Source organism: Morus notabilis, unplaced genomic scaffold (assembly GCF_000414095.1).
Source record: "Morus notabilis unplaced genomic scaffold, ASM41409v2 Scaffold42, whole genome shotgun sequence".
NCBI classification, from domain to species: domain Eukaryota; kingdom Viridiplantae; phylum Streptophyta; class Magnoliopsida; order Rosales; family Moraceae; genus Morus; species Morus notabilis.
Genome location: NW_010360565.1, coordinates 230,247 through 249,156, shown reverse-complemented (window position 1 = coordinate 249,156; position 18,910 = coordinate 230,247). Strand labels below are relative to the sequence as shown.

At 37.4% G+C, this 18,910-nt stretch overlaps 1 long non-coding RNA gene and 1 other non-coding gene across 2 annotated transcripts; one reads left to right on the top strand and one right to left on the bottom strand.

The window, feature by feature from the left end:
• The first annotated feature begins 7,239 nt into the window (after positions 1-7,239).
• Positions 7,240-7,312, top strand: TRNAR-CCG. The gene has a single exon. It is a non-coding gene; the product is annotated as a tRNA-Arg (tRNA).
• Positions 7,313-8,453: 1,141 nt separating this feature from the next.
• LOC112091346 lies at positions 8,454-11,431 on the bottom strand. Its single transcript, XR_002902097.1, has 4 exons — positions 10,621-11,431; positions 9,316-9,433; positions 8,763-8,804; positions 8,454-8,614 (listed from the first exon to the last, which is right to left on the bottom strand). It is a non-coding gene; the product is annotated as an uncharacterized LOC112091346 (long non-coding RNA).
• Positions 11,432-18,910: the final 7,479 nt, after the last annotated feature.

Sequence of the window (18,910 nt, the reverse complement as noted above, 5' to 3'; positions counted from 1 at the left end):
TTATCGCCTTTTGTGGTCTACGAGCTTTGGATATCCATTAAGATTCAGCTGTTTTTTTTTAGATAAATTGTAATATATTTTAATTAAGATTACAAGTTGTTTAAGTGTTAAAACATGAAAAATACATATTAAAAAGATTTTAAAAAACACTGCAACGGGTTTATAAACGCTGCAGCAGATAAACTACACAAAATTAGGTAATTAATTTAATAAATTTATTAAATTTTATTAAATTTTATGAAAATTAACATTAGTTTATTTTATTATTTTATTATTAATGTAAAACCAATTAAAATTTTAATCTAATTTTTTTAATCATCAAATAAATTTCATACAAATTTTAATCTAATTAGCACATATTCAAATTCTAGTTTAAATTTCCAATTCGCAATTCTAAATCTAAAACTATAAACTAAATTCAAAACTCAAAATAAAACCACAAACCACAACAAATACCAAAATCAATTTACAAAATAGTAAAATATTAACTCATAAAATCCAAACCCACAAATATCGGGGGTTGGAAAACGAAAAGGCAGCAGGAAAGGGAGAGCGCCTGCGGCCGGAAAACGACGAGTACAGTCAAAAAAGTGGGCGGCGAGGGGGAGATAAAAACTCCGCTTTTTTGGACTTTTTTTCTCCACAAATGAAAGATTTTAGGAGAGAACAATATATTTAAGCTATTTTCAGTATTTTTAGACAGTTATTGGAGGTTTTGGACGGAGAAAATCAGAGAAAACGTGAGAGCTCCCCGAAAAAAATGGCAGAAGGAGATCTGCGATCGCATTTATACAAGTGACCTTTTGCAACGACAAATGTTGTTGTAAAAAATATTAAATAGTCATCGCAATTAATATAAAAATGACGTCGTTTTTCTTCACCTCATTAATATTTCTGAGAATATTCTTGAGGAATATACTTGTACTCATTTTTTGCGACGACTTTGTTAAAATGTCGTCACAAATCATTTTAAGGAAACCGCCAAAGTTTACGCCCCTTTTTTTGGGAAAAATTAAATTCTCTGTTATTTGCGACGACATTATTAAGCAAGTCGTCGCAAAAGATAGTCGTTCTTGATAGAATTTTCTGAAACCTTTTTTTATGACAACACGTGTCGTCGTAAAAACAGTCGTTCTAAAAAGAATTTTCTGGAACCATTTTTTGCGATGACTTTTCAATATGTCGTTGTAAAAAATAAAAAAAATATATATATCTAGAACCTATTCGCGGGAAACCAATAAATTTTCTGCCCCTTTTTGGCCACGTCACTGCCAGCTGTAAGTATCAATATTTGTGACGATATGTCACAGTAAATAATGGACAAACTGGCGCAAGATTGGTTTTGGCGCCAATGGCTATTAGCGACGACATGTCGTCGCGAATAATTTGTCATAATTTTAGCGACAATATGTCGTCACAAATAGTGAACTTTTGTACAACGACATGTCGTCACAAATAGTGAATGCCATGACAAGTCGTTCAAAAATTTTGTTTTCTTTTTGGCGACGGTATGTCATCACTAATATTATAATTTTAGCAACGATAAATATCATATCTAATAATGTCATCACTAATAACCCTTTTTGTTGTAGTGACAATGCATGGCATACATTAAGCTACCAATCGCATCAGCATATTCAAGCTGTGTCACGCTCGGCCTGCATTCTCTAATAACTTAATACTAGAATCATATGGGGTACTCGCTTCTTTAAACTTCAAATGATTGAATATAAGAAGCACCTTCTCAATGTAATGAGATTGACACAACGAGTAACCTCCACTATGCTTCCTCACTTTTACACCTAAGATAGTATCTACGTCACCAAGATCTTTCATCTTAAATTGTGAAGTTAGATATTTCTTGGTATCATTTACCCCTTACATGTTTGTTCCAAAGATAAGCTAGTCATCAAATATAAACATATAATCACACCAAAATTATTTGTAAATTTAGAGTATATGCATTTATCTGCATTATTATACTTAAAACCATGAGATAAAATGACATTATCAAATTTCTCATGCCATTATTTTGGTGCTTGCTTTAAACCATAAAGCGACTTGACTGACTTGCAAACATTCTTCTCATTTTCAGGCAATACGAACCCTTCGGGTTGTTCCATATAGATTTTCTCATCAAGATCACTATTTAGAAAGGCCTTCTTAATATCCATTTGATGCACATGCAAATTGTATATTGATGCAATTACAAATAGCACTCTTATGGATGTCAATCTAGCTACCGAAGCATATGTATCGAAATAGTTTATACCATGTTTTTGTTTAAAGTCCTTGGCTACCAATCTAACCTTGAATGTTTGTATAGACCCATCGGCATTGTACTTTCTTCTAAACACCCATTTGTTGCTTATTGGTTTTGATCCCGAAGGGAGATCAACCAAGATCCAAGTTTGATTCGACATAATCGAGTCTATTTCATCATTCACCGCCTCTTTCCAAAAGGATGCATCCCTTGAAGACATAGCTTCACTAAATATCTTTGGATCTTCTTCTACATTAAGCAACAATGCTATTTTATTAATTACACAATTTCTATTTCCTTCAATCAAAAAGGTTAAGGCTTGAGATGAAATAAAATCCAGTGCTAAGTCCTTTTCTTTTCTTCCATGTTGACTTCTCCTCGGTTCGAAAGTTGTCATAGACTCTTTCCTTTTATTAGTGAAGGTACCGGGAGTATCAACACATGGTTGATCAACATTAGATTATAATTCAATGGAAGAATTAAGCCGAAATATTTGCAAGCCTCAGGTCCATTTGTGCGCTGCAACGGAAATTCTGCAGAAAATAATGTTTTCATGAGTTTATGTGATCTAAAACATTTTGAACCATTACATCCATTGGTGATATGTTTTTATACATATATGATCACCAATTAGCAATAGATATAACTATTGTAATAGGTGTATTAATCCATGAAATAATACCTTTACATTGAAAATGTACCTTTATGTGAATGGTTGTAATGTTTAAAGAGAATGCATTCATTCATGAAATGGCACATCTGTCTTTATTAATTCTCCAAAAAATTTACAGACTTAATGAATGTTCTGGAACTCAATATTATTGCTCGATATTGTGTTCAAGGGTTTGTTGTATCTTAGGGGTAATTTGCCATTAAAACTCATTAGCAAACTTTGAGAAGTGAGGTCAAATAAAACCTTAAAGGAAAGTATTCATATACGCCTCAAACCCTCTCTTGTTTTCTGCATTCTTTTCACCCTCTACACTTAAATTCTCCAACATATATTTGCCACTCGCAACTCTGCTCTCCGATCACCGCTCTCTCGAACTCCGTCGCGGCTTTGAAGAACGCACCATCGCCAAACCTCCTCTTGACCTCTAGAAACTCTCCCAGCGATGCAAGCTCCGTATCGCCATCATTGCGGCACAAGCCCCACCACCGCCGCCTCCTCTCTGCCACAACTGCAACCTCCTTCTTAGTCTTCGCCTCCCTGCAGTTTCTCGAGCCGGTGACAGTGGAGGATTGGGCGGCCGAGGTCAAGATCGAGGCTTCACGGCAACGCTGCACCGGTGCCTAGAAGGTGATCGCAGGGAAGCTTACGCCCATCAGCGTCCCAATATCATGCTTCTATCGTGGAAGAAGGAGCCCGTGGACTGCAAAAAGATCTGCGATGATTACCTCGGTGTCGAGATCAGAGGAGGAAATGTAAGAGTTGGTGGGAGAGGAAAGTAGAGGAAGGAGATCATTTGTTGTTGATGGCTGTTGTTGCTTTTGTTGTTGTTGTTGTTGTTGTTGTTGTTGTCTTCCATCGTCGGCGACGGGAGATTTGGAGATGAAATTTAGGGAAAGAAGAAGAAGAAGAAGTCTTTCTAATGGGGGCATTTAAAGTCATTTTATTGGAAAAAAGGATAACATGATGGATTACGTGACACGTTTTGTGAAGAATTTAACATATGTTAACGGAAAAGACCAAATTGCAGCTGTTTAAAAGGGTTGGGGGGTCGTTTTGCCAAGAAAAAAAAATGGACACTGTCACTTACTAAACATGTTGGGGACTATTTTTGCCAATAACCCATAATTTTTGGATACCTTGAGAAATTTTTTGAATGTGAAATGTACATTTCACCCTTATTTTTAATTAATTAGAAACTAAAATTTTTTAAACATATTTTAAAATATGCTTTAAATGTTTCAAAAATTGAGATTTTTTATGGTTTTTTAAAATATTTTTAATATGTTTTTTAAATCATAATAAATTAAGTAAATGATATAAATGATAGTTCACGCCTTAAAAACCAATTTTCTAAAACATTGATGTATCTGCATGAAATTATCAAAAACACGAAATACTAAATTTATATTTTGATCTAAATATGGTACCAAAATGAAATTATCTTATAAAAAATTCAGTGTTGTGTGATCATTTAAGACTATTCAGTAATAATGACATGTCATGTGTTAACGTCTAACGCATGCTTTGATTGAGCATTTTGAAATTGGATGGTTCTATGCACACACATATTTTTGTTGTCTACATCCCTCTCCCCGTTAAATTAAAATTTTTATGATAAAAAGATCTTAAATTAAAAATTTTGATGCACACACCCTTTTTTACCGTTTCCGACGGTGTCCTTTAATTTCCTTGTGGTAATGTACTTTTGACCCTTGGGGGTAATTTTGGTATTAAACATGTTGGGCATTTGACCTATTTTACTCTAAAAGGATAAAATTTTAAAGATTAGAATTCAAAAATTCTTAATGGTACTGTTTTAAAGGTTTTTGCTAAGTAATTAGTGGTTGTACCATGTTTTTTACCCATGATCAAGTTATGCCAATGAGGGTTAAACTCTCCCGTTAACTGTCATGGGGTCAAAAGAAATTAAGGAGTTGTTCTTTTGGAATGAAATTTAGAAAAAATTTGAACTCGAGTTACAACTTTATTTAAGTTCATATTCTTTTGTAAAATTTGAATTTGAACTCGAGTTTGGTGTTAAACTCGAGTTCAAGTTTCTCTTTCAACTAGAACTCAAGTTAATGAACAGTATTTTTTTTATTCTTAAAAATGTCATAACTTTTTCATTTTAATTCTGATTGAGATGATTTTTTTCTATGCATTCACAACGAAAAGATGAATAAAACCCCACCCATATACCCTATTAAAATTTTTCATCACCATTGAGTTTTTATTAAAATACTATCTAAATACAAATTTAAATTTTAACCCACCCAAACACAAACTCAAAAAGATTCTCAATTCAAATCATAACTCAAATGAGCACATCTAAATACAAATTCAAGTTACAACTTCAACTCAAGTTATAATTTAAACTCAACTCAAGATCATCACTCAAATCACCTTAACTCAAAAATGCAAAAGAACAACCCTTAAATTTGTGTGGACCAAAATATCCTCAAAATAATTAGGGTTATTTTTTTCCCCTCTTTCTCTTCTTCTTTCTCCCTTCTCATCTCGCCTGCCCTACTCCCTTATTCGCTCTCTTTCCTTTTTTTCTCTCTTTCCATTTTCATCTATTCGCCTCCTCCACCAGCCATACCCAGCAATTCTCTCTCTTTCCCTTCTCCGTTTGCCTCTCTCTCTCTCTCTCTCTTTCTCTCTCTCCCTCTCTCTCTCTCTCTCTCTCTCTCTATGTGCCTCCCCTTCTCACTGACTCTACCAGAGTTGCGGAACCAGTGATGGTGCACGAAGATCTGGTCGCCAAATTTCGTGGCACGCGGAGTCCGAGCCACTATTCTCACCGATGAGCAGAGGAATATTGGATATCCATGCGATCTCTTCACCTTGACGGAGAACGTATGTCAAGCTTCTCCGATTGCCCTTCATCGATCTTTGGACGGAGATCTCCTCCGGTCTCTTGCCCCTATCCATCTACGCATCTCGCCATTCGTAGCACCATGGCCAGATTTGCAAAGCAAAATGGATTTCTTTTTTTTCTTTTTTTTTTGCATTATGCAATCTCTTTGCAAGTTTTTTTTTTTTTTTTTTTTTCAAAAAATGACTTTGGATTTGTTTTGTAAATTATTCGCGTACTTTTTGTGATTTACTGTGATTTTTACACAGCCCGTAACGGCGGTTTTCGATGGATACCGGGTAGTACAGGTTTCCAGCGATCTGTTTTGTAAATTATTCGGGTATTTTTTCTCTGATATGTGTCTGAATTTTGTGGTTTTTTTATGTTTTTCAAGTGTTCCGGCGACGGAACGGTCATGTTGCCACCAATATTGGCAGTTTTCAGCCGGTATCGTTTTGGATACCTACTGGTATCAGTGGCGGATACAGATGTCTAAGTGGACATCGGCGGTCACCTATTGGTAACCAGCTGGTATCACAGCGGTCACCGGTTACCGTTAGTTGTCCGTCGATTACTGCCGCCAAGATTGGCTATTGTTCGTCGAGTACCGACGGGTATCTCAATTGTATACTAATATTATGGCTGAATACCAACCAGTATCTTAAAAGGTATATTTAACATTTCTAAATATTATAGTGTAATGATATGATTATATTATTTTTAATAACTGTTTATATCTCTTGGTAAATGTCAATCTAATTTTAAAAATTTTAAAACTTGTGATGTTCTTAGAAAATGCCCGTTACTCTAAGATTAAGAACCCAATGGACAGGACATGCCCCAACATATGTATAATTATTTTTTAGGCGCTCCGGTAATTCCTCTTCTTGTTTACTCTCGTTTTCAGTTTCCTCGTTGGAAAATTTGGATCCAGTAAATTGCATCACCGGCTCTCCTTAGTTACATTGTAGTTTTTGGAGTCTGCTACATTGTGACTTTTGAGATTCGATCCTTTCTCACAGTGGTTTTCGTCTCTCTCAAATCAACCAAAGAAGATACCTCATTTTAATATAAGTTGTTTGGTTAGGAGATTAATATTCCGATTCGAATCATGATTCGTGGTTCGTTATAGTATTTTTTTTCATAAAAAATATACATAAATTAAAAATAATTCTAATATCATAATTCTAATTCATGAATTAAATATTTTCGTCTCTGTCAAATTCAGATCCGAAAAAATTCTCATTGTCTTTGTTCGCTTTCACTCCCATTCATCCACGGATTTTTTATTTTTTTTGTCGTCGTCATGATTTGGGTTTATCGGCTATCTCTTTCGTTGTTATTAGCGTGCGGAAGACTAGGGATTTTGTTCATTTCCCGCTTTCACCTATTTGTAGCGAATTAAATAAAACGTATGGTTTAATTTGGCCAATTTCACCAAGAGGTGATTGCATAGCGGAGTGGATATCGCGTTAGACTCCGAATCTAAAGGTCGTGGGTTCGAATCCCACTGCGATCACACCCATCACATTGTTATTCATCTTGCGTCATTTACAGTTTAACATGTTTTAGCGTTTTTCGGCTCAATCTTCAAAAACCACTCGTGATAATCAGGCTGGGAGTTGTATTTACAGTTTAACATGTTTTAGCGTTTTTCGGCTCAATCTTCAAAAACCACTTGTGATAATCAGGCTGGGAGTTGTATTTACAGTTTTACATGTTTTAGCGTTTTTCGGCTCAATCTTCAAAAACCACTTCTGATAATCAGGCTGGGAGTTGTATTTACAGTTTAACATGTTTTAGCGTTTTTCGGCTCAATCTTCAAAAACCACTTGTGATAATCAGGCTGGGAGTTGTATTTACAGTTTTACATGTTTTAGCATTTTTCGGCTCAATCTTCAAAAACCACTTCTGATAATCAGGCTGGGAGTTGTAGCTAGATAACGTTTTAGTTTGAATATGATGAAAAACTTATGGTCTAAAACTACGCAGTACTGGTGAGGTATTTTGGGTAATTTACTAAAGAATTCTCCTTTATTTGGCTCCTTCAAATTACTCCGTTGTGATATGATAGATCCTTTAAGCATTCATTTACCAGGCGACCTTTTCTGCACACCAGACACAAATGCAAACTTATCAAAGTAAATGAGATAAATCTTAAAAAGAAAAAAACTACTTTTAAATGACGTAAGAACGACCTTGAACTTTTACAGCTTGAAAGGGAAGCCAAGTTTGTCTTACATTCTCTCCAAGGTTTATTTTGTATTACCTAAATACTGACTACTTTCTTTCTCATTCCTATTTACTTGCTATCAACTACTTTCCACTTTTGTTATTTTTAAACAAGTAAAACTCAAACCACTGTCTTCACACGCCCTAATAGTAGATAATAGTAAGATTTGGAGGCCTTATCCAACAGTGTTAGCTCTTTGACTGTTGTACTAAGACTGGCCCAGCAATGTGCCGAGCAAGAAAACTAATTGATAATAAAGGGTAAACTCTAAAGTTAAAAAGAAATCCAAGAATTAAAAGGAAAAAAAGAGCTTAAATTAAAAGTCTTTGAAAAGCAGAAAATATCAACAAAAAATAACAATCCACTGAAGAAAAACCTAAAATAGAAATAAGATTATGTAAAATAGTGATGCTTTTCATACCGCTGAAGTAAATGCATGTTCACATAACATTCCAATAAAACAAGGAAACAGAACCAAAAAAAAAAAAAAGGAAACAAATCTCATATTCCATATCAAGATGGTCAATCCTACCTCAAAGCAAGTCTTCATGATGTCTTCATTCTCCAATATTATTCTGACGTGATTATCTGTAACCCATTAGATGAAACACATCAATTACTGAAACAGAGATCACACGAATCATCAAAAGAATGGAAATAACAAAAGAAAAGATAAATAAATAGCTAAAGAACATGCTTTGAAAATGCCGAGGGTAATAGCCAACCTGTAACTCACCATATTAAGTTATGTCAGATCTCCACAGCTGGGAATAAATTGCTATATGGAAGGAAAAAAAAAGTACAAAATGAGTATGCAAAGAAATTAAGTAAATAAATAACATCCTTTGCGGAGAGAAAATATATATATCTTTGTGGAGATAGGGAGAGAGTGTGGACTGTGGAGGCAAGAAATATTCAAGACAAAACATAATTTTCGATGGGGAGCGATTCCATTGGGGGCCAAATCATCAAAATTAGCAACAATGCTTAAAAGTGTACATGTATATCTTAATTTTGAAATGCGATATGTGATTGTCCTCAATGATTTGTCAAGGTAATGACATAAAAATACCAAATTTAAAATATTTAAGATTGTTAGGAGGTGAAAAATTTTGTCCAAATTGATTAATATGGGATCAAATAAAATTTACAAAAAGTAAAGCCAGCCAGCTATGACTTCTGTGCATTTTCATTGTTGAGAACTAATAATAATATAAGCGTTTACCTCATAGACTCCAATACTACAACGACGACGACGTAATAATAATAATAATAATATAAGCCTTTACCTCATAGACTCCAATAAGCGAGAGTCATCCCTTCCTGGTGAACTACAATTTGCTAATGACAAAATTTCATTGTAGATAATGTTCTTAGTCCATTCAGAGGCAGAAGGATCATCAAGATCTGTTTTGATAAGTATCTTGATAGAGTCAACTGTTCTTGCTCGAGACATTGCAACATTGAAATATATGAATTAACAATCATATTATATCAAATAAATGCCTGAGAATTAGAAATCCCTATCATTCAAACAACTCCAAATAAAATCAGTCATTAAATGTCTATCTTTAAACATTGCTTTTATCTGACCAATTGCACAAACTATGAAATTTGAAAAGAGGCAACTGATCAAATTTAAGAGAAGAAAGAAACTGATTTTAATAGGAAGCATCAATGTCACTTGTGGTGCAAAACAACAGACTAACAGCAAAAATTGAAATGTTTAACACGATGCATTTAAACCTCACACATTAACCGAGGTATATTCGGGAGACACAGTTGTACCTTTCTAAAGTATTTCAGTTACCTAACCTTTAACTCGGCGTTCTTTCTTTTTTTTTTTCTTTTTTTTTTTCTTTTTTGTCTCCGCAGTACCAAATTAAAGTATATGTTGAAGTTTCTCCACAATACTCCACAAAATAGCATTGAGAAAGGGACAAAGAAAAAAGGAAACAAATAATAATAATAACTCCATGGCATACATTGTTCTCCTAAATCCATGGAATATCATAATACAAAACAAACTAGAATTAAAACATGAGAAAGAAAATTCCACTTAAATTACCAAAGAATCAAACTCTTTTCTTTTTCAGTTTGAAATATGTCTGATCATTCATTAAATTTCCCTAAATATATGGAGGAAACATAAAATTTTCGAGACCAACAATGCTCATGCATTCGAATATGAGAATGCACAAAATGAACAGGCCTTTTTAGTCACTATTTATAATGGAAAAAGGATGCCTCGTGAAATAATTGAAATAGCTTCCCAAGACCACCTGACCAAGTTCAGCTTACAAAATGACGTCCCTCCATCCAAAGATTAACTATGCTTTAACTAATAAAATCCAAAAACTCTACAAAAACCACTTTGTTGAAGTCAGAATTACAAACACCATGAAAACTAGTTTATCTTTCTATAATAAGCTCTCTAAATCTACATGTAAAATAAAGAAGATTTGATTTTTTTTAAAGAAACAAAGCGGAAGGGAAAAAAAAGGCAGAAGGAAACAAATCTCAAACGTTCAAATGCAGATAATAGTAAGTTGAAAGAGAAGCCAAATACAGAATCTAAAATTTGTACAGCTCACCAAATGAATGAAGAACAACAATAAGGCTTGGTGTTGAAGATAACGATTGAGAAAATGCCGAAAATAGGTCCACCGTCAGAAACCGACCATAAATCCTTTAACACCAAGCATCTTCTAAGTCAATCTTGTAGCATCCATAACAAACCAAGCTGAACCCTTAAAATCCAGAGAAAAAGGGGGAAAAAAACCGTGTAATCCTAAGCTAATGTCAGCAATAAACACAAACCTAGGAGTCGTGTACAATCACAAGTGCTGCTATCGAACAAAGATGGGGATTGTTGGAGGAATATTAACTTCTGAAAAGCAAAAAAAAAAAAAAAAAAAAAAGGCAGAACATGGAACAAATGTAGAAAAGGAAAAGAGAGGGAAAGACGAGAAAAAATACAGAGGAACAACGAGGTGTGGAAACGTAAAAATCTAAAGAGGGGATGGATTGAAGAGATAAGTGCACCAAAGCGTTGGTGGAAGAAGGAGGAGGAGGAGAAGAAGCGCAGGGGAAGCAAAAATAAGAGAAAAAAGAAAAAGAGAGAACTAAACAGGGAACGTTAGTGATACAATTGGTAAAAATTGTAAGTGCTAAACTCTAAATTAACAAAAAGTTCTTCTTATATACCCCTCCCAACACAAAGAGATTTCCCATTTATACGAATCACTCCTAACGAAGATTCTTCCAGAAACAGCAAATTGGAAATAACGAAAAAAAGAAATGGAAATAGCAAGATTCAGTTAGGGAGATCCACTTTTCTCGCAACAGAATCACGCCCTCACAAAGTCGTTGAATTTGCTGGGCACCTTGCGAACTCTGACCTCACGCGAATGGCCCTCATCAGCTCCCAGGCGCTTTGCTGCTTCTCTTTCCTCTTTGCTGATGCCTCCCTCTAAACGACTCGTCGTATCCGCTGGAAGCTCCTCCCCGTGGGCCTTAGAGTCAGCCCACATCCTCAACTGCTCTTGAACCCGAGGCCCATCAAGTACCAGGCCAGCCCAGCTATCACTCCCCTCCCATCAACAAAGACCTTGTCCTCAAGGTCGGGCAGGTTGTACAGCTTGCTGAACTCGGTGAGTACCTCCCAGGTGGCATCTTCCAGGGGACTGTGAGACCACTGGACAAGCACCTGCTTCACCGGTTGTCCCCTTATGAGCATGTTGCGGCCAGCCAAAATAGCCAGCGGAGTTACCATTGGCCTATTGGTCTGACTTAACTCCGGGAGTGGGTAGCTGATTGGATTCGAAGCCTCCCCCTTGAAAGCCTTAAGTAAGGACACATGAAAGGTGGGATGAATTTTGCTTCCCTGAGGTAGCCTGAGAGTGTACGCCACAGGCCCCACCCGAGCAAGGACTGGGAACGGACCGAAGTAGCGTCGACAGAGCTTCGAGTTCAGGCGCTTGGCCACTGTGGTCTGCCTGTACGATTGGAGTTTAACCAGAACTAGTTCACCTACCTGGAACTGCATGTCCTTACGTTTTCGGTTGGCCATTTGCTGGATCCGGTTTTGGGCACGTGACAAGTTCTGTTTCAAACTTTGTAAAATGACGTCTCTGGTGTAGAGACTCTCTTCCACTGCCTAGACTGGTGAAGAACCTCGCACATAGGAGGGTATGGTTGGAGGAGGTTGCCCGTATAAGGCCTGGAACGACAACATGCCAATGGTCGAGTGATGGCTAGAGTTGTAATGATACTCCGCCCAACTCAAATATGTAAACCACTGCCTACGGTTCTCAGTAGTAAAAGCCCGTAGGTACTGCTCTAAGTAGCGATTCAACACCTCTGTCTGACCATCTGTCTAGGGGTGATAAGCGGAGCTCATCCTCAGCCTTGTGCCCATGAACTCAAACAATTTCTGCCAAAACTGGCTAGTGAAGACAGGGTCCCGATCGGAAACGATTGTCCGTAGAAGTCCGTGCAGCTTGATAACCATGTTACAGAATAATTCAGCCATTTTGGTAGCCGTGTAATTTGTTGGCAACCCCCCAAAATACGCATACTTAGTGAGTCGATCAATGACCACTAAAATTGTAGTATTTCCCTTATAAGGTGGCAGCCCGACGATGAAGTCAAGGGCTAAGTCCTCCCATACCCTCTCAGGAATCTCTAATGGCTGGAGCAAACCATATGGTGCGGTGGTAGAGTATTTGATGGATTGGCAAGTTGGGCACTTGGCCACAAACTCCTTCACATCACGACGCATCCCAATCCAGAAAAAATTGGTAGCAAGCCGCTGGTATGTTTTTTCAACCCCTGCGTGTCTTCCTGTTTGGGATTCATGGAACTCCTAGAGCATGAGTTCCTTCAAGGCTGACTCCCTACTGAGGAAAAACCGGTTCCTATGCATCATCATTCCATCCCTCACCGTGAATGAAGGATCCTCCAAATTTCCATCTTGGAGCTATTGCTGTAATGCTCTCAGGTCAGCATTTTTTAGGTTCTCCTTCCGCAGGTCCCCCAAGAAATGGTATTGCCCTATCGACAGAGCAGCTATCATGTGTGGCCAGTCCGACTCATGGCGCCTGGATAAAGCGTCAGCTGCTAAGTTTTATGCCCCTGCCTTGTACTCGATTGTAAAATGGTATCCCAATAATTTCCTTAAATAGTGCTGCTGCTCGGGGATCTGTATGACTTGAGTCATTATCTCTTTCAAACTGTTGTGATCAGTACGGATAATGAAGTGCCTGCCCAAGAGGTATTGACGCTATTTGGCCACGGATTCCACTACCACCCTTAACTCGCGCAAGTAGGCTGAGGCTGCCATCATCCTCAGTCCCAATTTCTTGCTGAAAAACACCACCGGATGTCCTTCCTGTTGGGAATGGTGTTCTAGAAGCATAAGATGTAATATTATATTTATTATTTATTTAATAAAAGAGTTTATTCATTATTTTATGTACATATATTTATGAATATTTTATGAATATCAATAAAATTTTCATGATAATTTATGTGACCTTAAACATTGTATATAAGTGTTATATATGAGAGGATAATGTTTAAGGATAATAATCAAAAAGCAATGTTCATAATGAATTTAATTAAAGTTCAGAATCTTTAATTAAAACATTATTAATACATGTTATTCCCATTTAGAATGGAACGATGTTATCCGCACTGTTAATATGGCGAGATATTGAATGAGTGTATTTCGCATAATGAGATTATGTGGAACAAGGACACAGACACAATATGAATTTCTAATAATTTCCGTTAAACATAGAAATTTTAATTGAGTCTATTGATGGTCATACATAGAATGATCTTAATCATGAGTTCTTAACAGACTCCTATTTATGGATTTGTGTCTTTTGATTTACTCGGTACGGATTCTGAGATCCTGAATCATATTCCTTGTATTTTGGAGATATGATGAAGTAGGTAGCCGGGAATGTTATTATGCGAGATGGAATCCATTCCTTTTTGAGAAAGAAGTAGATAAATAATTCTCTTGAGGGTTGATTCGGTACTTGGACTAGTAGGAGCTCCGATTCATGAATGTGTTTTATGAATCACTATCCATTAGAGAATCAATGGTACTCAAGGATAAAGATTTAATTAGAGCGAATTAATAAAATTAATTAATTAATTAAAGTGTTTAATTAATTATTAATTTTATTGGAGCTCGGGATTATAGGTCCATTAGTCCCCGCGTCGTCCTAATAATTCTACCAGACACAAAGGACAAAATGAGAATTTTAGAATTACAGAATTCTAAAATTAAATACTCAAAAATAATTAATTGAGAATTAATTATTATTTAAATAATGTGATTATTTAAATTTGAATTTGAACACATATAGATTTATCCATTTAAACTTATTTGATAAGTTGTTCAATTTAGAATTCAAATTAATTTACGTTTGACTTAAATTGGAATTTGAATTTGAGTCAAAATTGGACTACAGGATAAAGGATGAATTTCCCTTCCTTTCCTATATGATATTGGCGCCACACAGGGATGATAATCCCCATCTTGGCCGGCCACACTAAGGGATAAGGGAATATGAATTTTTGTTTAAAATTCAAATAGGAGATAATTAACAAGCTTTATCTTGGAGATAGAGATTAGATTCATTCTAGAAGTTTGACTTCTACTACATAAATAAGAGAAAGTAGAAAATTATGGATACAATTTTTGAGATAATTTTCGGAATGGATTTTTGCCCTAATTTTAGAGGTGGCCGAAATTTCCCTATAGAAAGAAGGAAACAAAATTTTCTCTAAAAATTCCACATCATGCATGCGTTGGTGTTTGTGGAAATTTGAGTGTTTATTGCAACCCCTTTTTGTCTCATGTGTGCCCACACACACGTCTTCATGGATTCTAGGAATTAACGTGGAAGACATTGGTTTTCTAAACATAAAGCTTTGGAGCAAGGATTGTTCGAGGTCAAAGAACTCAAGTTATGATCCGCGGCGACCTCCAGGTATTTTTCCTAATTGAGTTCTTAATAAATGAATTAATGAGATTAATTTATTCGTGCATAAATTATTATAATCTATAGAGTATCTCAAAAGTTTTAAGAAAATTTTTGTTATACACGATCCTCCTCCTCCCCCGCCACGCTTCCGCATCCAAATTCGATTCGGAGACCAACACTTTCTGCATCAACACTCCTCCGATTCCCACCTTAGACGCGTCCGTCTCCACTACAAATATTTTTGAGAAGTCGGGTAGGCATAACACCGGGGTCTCCATCAGGGTTTTCTTCAACTGTTCAATGGCCGCTATTACCCTATCTTCCCACTTGAAATTATCCTTTTTCAATAGCTCGGTAAGGGGAGCAGATATGGTTGCATAGTGGGCTACAAATCTCCTGTAGTACCCAGTAAGTCCCAGGAACCCCCGCAATTGTTGCAGATTTTTTGGTTATGGCCAACTTGTCATGGCCTCAATCTTGGACGGATATGCCTGGACCCCCTCTTTCGAAACCATGTGCCCCAAATACTCAATGGAGCTTTGGAAGAATTGACATTTACTTCCCTTGGCGAAGAAACTGTGCGACAAGAGACATTGTAACACCGTTTGCAAGTGTTGGACATGCTCCTCCAAGCTTGTGTTGTAGACCAATATATTGTCGAAGAACACAATCACGAACTTCTGCAAGTATGGCTTGAAGATCTAATTCATAGCTGCCTGAAACGTAAAAGGGGCATTGGACAGGCCAAACGGCATCATGACAAATTCATAGTGCCCATCGTGCGTATGAAACGCCGTCTTGTGCACATCCCTATGGTCCATCCGGATTTGGTGGTATCCGGCTCTAAGATCCAACTTGGAAAATACCACCGCTCCGCCTAGCTCATCTAGGAGCTCGTCTATGGTTGGGATTGGGAAATGATCCCTGATAGTGACGGCGTTGAGGGCCCTATAATCGATACAAAACCTCCATGTACCATCTTTTTTCTTGACCAACAACACTGGCAAAGAATAAGGGCTGCTGCTGTGTCTTATGAACCCATTCTCCAGCATTTCCTTGACAATCTTCTCCATGACATCTTTCTGAAAATAAGGGTACCTATAAGGCCTAACGTTCACTGGAGACGTCCCCGGCTGCAAATGTATCCTATGGTCCACATTACTTATAGGCGGTAGCTGTTTTGGCTCTTCAAAGACGGCCTGATATTGCTTGAGGAGCCCACATCCCAAACTTGGCAAGGAACCATCCAATTAGTCTAGTTCATCCTCCTTCGACTCCCCAATCGACCCTACTCTTTCTGCGACTGCTTTTACCCTGTACACGCTACTCACTGCTCCGCCATGAATTAAAGCACTGAATTGGGTGAATGTTAACTGCCGAGTGGGCAAAATACTGCTGCCTGCTAACCTTACCGTTTTTCCCTTCCACTGAAACTCCATTGTCAATTTGTCATGGTCATGAACACAAGGACCCAAGGTCTGCAACCACTGCATTCCCAGTACCACATCCAGGCCCCAAATTGGGAGGACATACAAATCGACCACAAAACTGTTTCCCTGCTTGTCTAACGCCACCCCCTTGCACTGCCGATCACAAACTAGGTATTGTCCATTGCCCATATAAACCTTGAATTTCCTGGACCCTTCCCAAGACAACCCCAATTTCTCGACTATAGCTTCTTGGATAAAATTATTATTACTTCCCGTATCCACTAGAACTTTTCAAGTTTATGTTCCCTGTTTGGTCGTGATCCAAAATATTCTAGGATTTATAGAATTGGACAGGGTGTTGAGACTTACCTCAATGTCAACCTCCTCTGTGGTTCTGTTAGGCGATTGTCGGTCCTCCTCTGTGTGGCCGTCATCCTCCTCCTCGCCTATCATGAGCAATACTCGGTTCTTACACTTGTGGTTAATGTGGTACTTTTCGTCACAGCTGAAACAAAGCCCCTTTTCCCCCTTCTCCTGTATCTCTGCCGGAGTTAGGCGTTTGATGGGAAGTTTGGTTTCTCCTCGTGGCGGTCCTCCCCCCTGGAAAAACCCGAGGTATTACCCATGCCCTGTGCACCCGTCCATGTCATCAGAGTCCCTCCTGACGCCCCTATTCAGCTCATTCCCATTTTTGTAGCTCGATATCCGTCCCTTTTTGCCCTTCCCATCAGATCATCATTACGTTCCTCAAACAGCTGAGCTTGTGCCATGGCTTCCACCAGAGAAAGAGGCCGGGACATCAACAAATCCCGGTGTAAGTCGGTCTTTAATCCCCAGATAAAAAAATTCATAAACATGACCTCTGAAACTCCTGTTATCCGCATCATGAGGCGCTCAAACTCTGCCCGGAATTGCGCAACCGTTCCTGTCTGAACGAGCTTGGAAATTCTCCCCAGGGGATCATCGTAGATTGACGCACCGAACCTCTTCCGTAGCTCGTAGATGAACACCTCCCAGCTGGGTAAGGCTCCCCCTTTCTCCATCCATTGATACCAGGTGGAAGGATCCCCCTCTAAATGGAAAGCAACCATTGTCAGTCGCATGGCTAGTGCCACTTGGTGTAAAGAAAAAAATTTCTCAATCTTATAAATCCAGTCCTCTACATTAGCCCCATCGAACCATGGAACATCTACTCTAAGGGTCTTCAGGATGAAATTCAGGTCAGCCCCGAGAGACTCCCCCTGACTTTTCCCTCCTCCCTCCTAGAAGTTGTCAGCAGTTCTGCGCTACTGAACCAACGGAGAATCGGCTCCCCGTGGCGGCAAGGTGAACTGAGAGAGATGTTGCTCCGTGGTCACCATGTGTTGCTCCAGCAAGGATGAAAACTTCCTAAGCTAGTCATCAGAGTACTGCTTGAAACTCATCTCCATCGCCTTCATCAATTCTGTAATCTCTTCGTTCCTCATTACTCTCAATGAAAGTACCAATGATACAATTGGTAAAAATTGTATTGGTGGGCACTCTTCGAGTCAGTGCTAAACTCCAAATTAACAAAAGATTCTTCTTCTTACATACCCCTCCCAACACAAAGAGATTTTCCATTTATACGACTCACTCCTAATGAGGATTCTTCCAGAAACAGCAAATTGGAAAGAACGAAAAAAAGAAATGGAAATAGCAAGATTCAGTTAGGGAGATCCACTTTTCTCGCAACAGAATCACGCCCTCACAAAGTCGTTGAATTTGTTGTTGGGAATAGTATCCTAGAAGCATGAGATGTAATAGGATGTTTATTATTTAATTACTAAAAGAGTTTATTCATCATTTTATGCGCATATATTTATGAATATTTTACGAATATCAAATGAAAATTTCATAATTATTTATGTAACCTTAAACATAGTATATAAGTGTTATATACGAGAGGATAGTGTTTAAGAATAATAATCAAAAATATTATTCATGATGAATTTAATTAAAGTTCAGAATCTTTAATTAAAACATTATTCATACATGTCATTCCCATTTAGAATGGAACGGTGCTATCCGCACTGTTAATATGGTAAGATATTGACTGAGTGTATTATGCATAATAAGATTATGTGGAACAGGGACACAGACACAATATGAATTTCTAATCATTTCCGTTAAGCATAGAAATTCTAATTGAGTCTACTGATGGTCATATATAGAATGATCTTAATCCTGAGTTCTTAACAAACTCCTATTTATGAATTTATGTCTTTTGATTTACTCGGTACGGATTCCGAGACCCTTAATCCTATTCCTTGTATTTTGGAGACATGATGAAATAGGTAGCTGAGAATTTTATTATACGAGATAGAATCCATTCCTTCTTGAGAAAGAAGTAGATAAATAATTCTCTTGAGTGTTGATTCACTTGGATTAGTAAGAGTGCTCTGGTTCATGAATGTGTTTTATGAATCACT